This window comes from Orycteropus afer, unplaced genomic scaffold (genome assembly GCF_000298275.1).
Source record: "Orycteropus afer afer isolate SDZICR_OR568_19922 unplaced genomic scaffold, OryAfe1.0 scaffold00557, whole genome shotgun sequence".
Classification (NCBI taxonomy): domain Eukaryota; kingdom Metazoa; phylum Chordata; class Mammalia; order Tubulidentata; family Orycteropodidae; genus Orycteropus; species Orycteropus afer.
Window position 1 is genome coordinate 550,086 of NW_006922144.1, and position 5,942 is coordinate 556,027.

A 5,942-nucleotide genomic window follows, 5' to 3' on the forward strand; every position below is an offset into this window, starting at 1 on the left:
ACCCCATGGTTGTAGGGACCAAATGACAGCAGTTCATCGACAAAGGCAGGGTAGGTGAGGTTAACATAATGGACAGCAGAGTCAAAACAGTAATAAGAATTTTCTGACTTGTATGGAATTATGGCATTGGCTACTTAGTCATGGTGTTCTGAGGAGTGAAATAGATAGCAAATCTACTACATATTTACTTGATCTATATAGACAGAAGAATTCTAGGTCATGTGAACAGTGGTCTATATTGAATTGCCAGAATACAGAGTCATGGTCCCTCAATCAATTCCCAGACTTGAGTCAGTTTACAGACCCACAACCCCTTGAATGAAGGGGAGGCCAGGTCCCTTTGAGGAAGGACCCCACTACATTGCCAAAAATGTATACTGTCTGTCTTTCTCCTAGCATTCCCCAAAGGGATCTGAGGCCTTTTACAAGAGTGACTGTTCATTGGCAAAAAGGAAATAATTAAACTTTTTTGGGATTACTAGATAATGACTCTGAATTGACCCAACACATCTGTGGCCCACTGGTCAGAGTAGAGGCTTATGGAGGTCAAGTTACTGATGGAGTTTTAGCTCAGGTGCATCTCACTGTGGGTCCAGTGAGTCTCCAAACAACCTGTAGTGATTTCTCACTTCCAGAGTGCATAATTGGAATAGATATACTCAGCAACTGACAGAATTTCCACATTGGGTCCCTGACATGTGGAGTAAGGGCTATTATGGTAGGAAAAGCCAAGTGGAAGCCATTAGAACTGCTTCTACCTGAAAAAAAAAAAAAAAAAAAAGATAGTAAACCTAAAGTAATTCTGCATCCTTGAAGAGTTGCAGAGATTACTGCCATCATCAAGAACTTGAAGGATGCAGGGGTGGTGATTCCCCTCACTTCCCCATTTAACTCACCTATTTGACCTGTACAAAAGACAGATGGATCTTGGAGAATGACAGTGGATTATCGTAAACTTAATCAGGTGATGACTTCCAATGAAATTGCTATTCCTGATGTGGTTTCATTGCTTGAGAAAATTAGTACATGTCCTGGCACTTAGTATGCAGCTACTCATGTGGCCAATACCTTTTTCTCAATACCAATTTCAAACGATAATCAGAAGCACTTTGACTTCAGCTGGCAAGGCCAACAAAATACTTCTATGATGCTTCCTCAAGAGTATATCAATTCCCCAGCACTATGTCATAATTTAGTCTGTAGAGACCTTGATCACCCTTCCCTTCCATAAGACATCATGCTGGTCCATTATGTTGATGACATTATTCTAATTTGACATAGTAAGGAAGAAGTATTGATAACTGTATATGTATTAGTGAGACATCTGAATGCTACAGGGTAGGAAATTAATCTGACAAAAATTCAAGCACCTTCCAACTCAGTGAAATTTCTAGGGTTCTAGTGGTGTGGGACATGTAAAAATATTCCTATTAAAGTGAAGGACAAGTTATTGCATCTGATATCCCTCACAACTAAAATGTATATGGGCATCTTTGAATTTTGGAGGCAACATATCCCTCATTTGGCTGTGTTTCTCCAGCTTATTTATCAAGTGACTCAAAAAGCTGTTAGTTTTGGGTGGGGCCCAGCACAACAGAAGGCTCGACAACAGATTCAGACTGTCTTGCAAGCTGCTCTGCCATTTCAGCTATATGATCCAGCTGATTCAATGGTGCTTGAAATATCTGTGACAGATAGAGATGCTGTTTGGAGTCTTTGGCAAGTCCCTATTAGTGAATTAGCACAGATCCTTAGTATTTTGGATCAAAGCCCTTCTATCCTCTGCAGATAACCATTCTCCTTTTGAGAAACATCTTTTGGCTTGTTACTGGCCTTTGTTAGAGATTGAACACCTAACCATGGGCCAGCAAGTCATCATGAGGCCTGAGTTGCCCATCATAAACTGAATATTGTATAACCCACAGAGTCATAAAGTTGTACATGCACTGCAGCACTCCATCATTAAATGGAAGTGGTATATAAGAGATTGGGCTTGAGCAAGACCTAAAGGCAGAGGTAAGTTGTATGAGGAAGTGTCCCAAATGCCTATGGTTTCCACTCCAGTCACATCATCTTCCCTCTCCCAGTCTACACCTATGGCCTCATGGGAAGTTCCTTGTGATCAGTTGACTGAGGAAGAGAAATCTCATGCCTAGTTTACAGATGGTTCTGTGCTATATGAAGGCACCACTTGTAAGTGGACAACAGCGACACTCAGACCATTTCTGGTAATTCCCTGAAGGACAGTGGTAAAGGGAAATAGTCCCAATGGTCAGAACTTCATGCATCAGGCTGTTCAATTTGCATGGAATAAGAAATGGCCAGATGTATGATTATATATGGATTCATGAGCTGTCACCAATGGCTTGCTGGTCTGGGACTTGGAAAGAGCATGATTGGAAAATTGGTGACAAAGAGGTATGGGGAGGAGGTATGTGGATAGATCTCTCTGAATGGGCCAAAAGAGTAAAGATATTTATGTCTCATATGAATGCCTACCAAATGGTGACCTCGGTACAGGAAGACTTTAACAATCAATCAGATAGAATGACACATTCTGTGGAAAAAAGTCATCCTTTTTTTCCCAGCAAGTCCTGTCATTACTTAATGAGCAATGAACGAAGCGGCCATGGTGGCAGGGATGGAGGTTATGCATGGGCTCAGAAACATGGACTTCCACTTATCAAGGCTGATTTGGCTACTGCCTTTTCTAAGTGCCCAATCTACCAGCCATAGGGACCCACAATGAGTCTGCGATATGGACCTATTCATCAGGGTGATCATCTGGCAACCTGGTGGCAAGTTGATTACATTGGACCACTTCCATCATGGAAAGGACAGTGCTTTGTTCTTACTGGAATACATATTTTTTTTCTGGATATGGATTACCCTTCTGTGCACACAATCTTTCTGCCAAAACTACCATCCATGGACTTACAGAATGTCTTGTCTACCATCATAGTATCCTACACAGCATTGCTTCATATCAAGGGACTCATTTCACAGCAAATGAAGTGTGGCAGTGGGCCTATGCTCATGGAATTCACTGGTCTTACTATGTTCCCCATCATCCTGAAGCGGCTCGCTTGATAGAATGATAGAATGTCCTGCTAAAGGACACAATTATGACACCAGCTAGGTGGCAGTACCTTGAAAGGTTGGGACAATTCCTGCAAGAAGCTATAGATGCTCTAAACCAGTGTCTGATATATGGTTCTCTTTCTTTCAAAGTGAGGATTCATAGTCTATGACCAAGGGGTGGAAACAGGAGTTATACCACTCACTATTACCCCAGTTACCCACTTCAAAAATTTTGCTTCCTGTCCCTGTAAAACTATGCTCCGTGGGTCTGGATGTATTAGTCCAAAAGAGAGGAACACAACCACCTGGAGACACAATACTGATTGCATTAGCCTGGAAGTTAAGAATGGCACCTGGCCATTTTGGCTTCCTCATGTCCCTGGATCAACTGACAAAGAAAGGCATTATTGTATTGTCTGGCATGATAGATCCTGATTTCCAAGGGGAAAATACGTTGATATTACATAATGGAGGTAAAGAATAATATGTCTGGAATACAGGAGATTCTTTAGGACATCTCTTAGTACTATCACGCCCTGTGATTAAAGTCAATGGAAAATTACAGCAACCCAATTCTGATATGACTACTAATGGCCCAGACCCTTCAGAAATGAAGGTGTGTGTCACTCTACCAGGCAAAGAAGCATGACCAGCTGAGGTGCTTGCTAAGGGCAAGAGAAATATGGAATGTGTGATGGAAGAAGTAGTTCTTAATATCAGCTACAACCACGTGAACAGTTGGAGAAATGAGGACTTGTTATATTTCTTCATTGCATATATGCATCAAATATTTTTGTTATCTTCAGTTATGAACTATGAAATGTAAGAAAAGTTAATGACTTTTTGGTTATATGTGTGTTAGTGTATCATGTTAGGTGCAAATATGACTTTACAATTGTCCTTATTTAGAGATTATACATGGTTAAGAAGATGTGTAAAACTCCTTGACAATGGATGGACTGTGATACTTGGGGTTGTATCTGAATGGTTTAAGCAGGTGTGATGTGGTTATTTCCATGAGGAGATTGGATGTATATGCTTTGAACAGCCAAGGCATTGAAAGGGAGTTTCCCTAGGGGTGTGGCCTGCTTCCAATATATATGTGGACAACCTGGGGAAAAGAGACAACCTTCTGTGGATCTGGATCCTATTGTGCTGCTTACAACTGTTCATGAGTGAACAATACACACTCTGCTCAGTGATCTTTAATTTGTCAACCCTGCCTGAAGTCAACAGCCTGCCAATCTTGAGCTCGTCAGCCTCTGTAGCTGTGTGAGACAAGAAAAGGCTCCAATTTCACATTGGATCCAAGAACTTGGGACTTGTCAGCTTCTATAATGTGTGAGCCATTTTCCTAAGATAAATTTCTTTCTCTTTCTCTCTCTCTAAATTTTACTGGTTTTGCTTCTTAGAAAAACCAGCCTAACACAGGGAGATTCTTTCAGATCCTCAAACCCAGCAAAGTTTTTCCCACTTGAGGGTTATCATATCATATCAACAATGCTTTCTATCTATTGACTGATTTCTTCTTAACACTTACCTTTCAGAATACTCAATCTGGAATAAGTTCTTCTCTGGTTAACTTTCACAAAATCTTTTTAAAAGAGATATGTATGCATGAAGCATATGTATTTAATGAATTAAGAACTTATTAAATTTTTGACAATATTTTATAGTATGCTTTTGAGTTGTGGTGCTGGCGAAGAATGCTGAAAGTACCATGGACTGCTAAAACAACTAAAAGATCTTTTCTGGAGGAAGTGCAGCCAAAATGCTCCTTGGAAGGGAGAATGGCCAGACTTCATCTCACCTACTTTGGTCATGTTGTCAGAAGGGACCATTCCCTGGAGAAGAATGTCATGCTTGGTAAGGTGGAGGGTTGAAGAAAGAGGGAAAGGCCTTCAGCTAGATGGATTGACATGGTGGCTGTGATAATGGGCTCAAGTATAGCAAGGATCATGTAGCTGGCACAGGATTGGGAGGTGTTTTGTTCTGCTGTGCATGGAGTCACTATGAGTTGGAAGTGACTTGATGGCACCTAACAACAACAACAAATAATTTTATATGTAAAATGTTTCTTAACAAGTTTTTACAATATAGAAAAATATAGAAATTGTTGAACACTTAAAAATTAATTTATATAAAATTCAATAAGTATTTGTGGCTATTTTTGATAAATGCTAAATTATTTTGTAATAAAATCCAAGTATATTTGTCATGGACTTATTCTCTCTTATATTGATAATATATAAATTATTATTCAGAAAACTGAATTGGGGCCAATGTCAGAATCTATTAAGTGACAAAATGTGGACCTTCTAATGATTTAATTTTGTATGTGTTATTTTCATTTTATACTAGAAATCAGTTTTGATTGACATGTTCCCAATTCCTTGAAGATAAAATCATACAAAGTTATACCTGGGCAAGATTTGTTTTCTCTCTGATCCATTTATGCTCTTTCTGCTTTACATTGTATCACATAGGGAATGTTCCTTAAAATATATGTTTTTCTTATATATTGGCTTACATTTTTTCCCTGATCCCACTGAATTGCAGAGTACTAAGAAACACTTCATAAATAATTTAAAATTCTGAATTATTATAATTGAAATTCTAGTAAATAGTTAAATTTAGTGTTGAAAAATGATGATAAAATTGTGCTTTATCATTGTACACAACTAGCTATACTAAGAGACTACCCTGTTTGAAAACACCTAGATTCAGGGGAATATTCTGTCCTTATTCCATAGTTGAGACTGAAACTATAGGGGAAAACAAAATAAAGGACAAAAGTCTGTGGCTAGCAAATAGTATTGATGTCAGAATATCTAGGTCCAAGCTTGGGTTACTAATCAAAA

At 39.1% G+C, this 5,942-nt stretch overlaps 1 pseudogene; it reads left to right on the forward strand.

Moving 5' to 3' along the window:
- The first annotated feature begins 328 nt into the window (after positions 1–328).
- On the forward strand, positions 329–5,478 carry LOC103210027 (annotated as a pseudogene).
- The last annotated feature ends 464 nt before the right edge of the window (positions 5,479–5,942 follow it).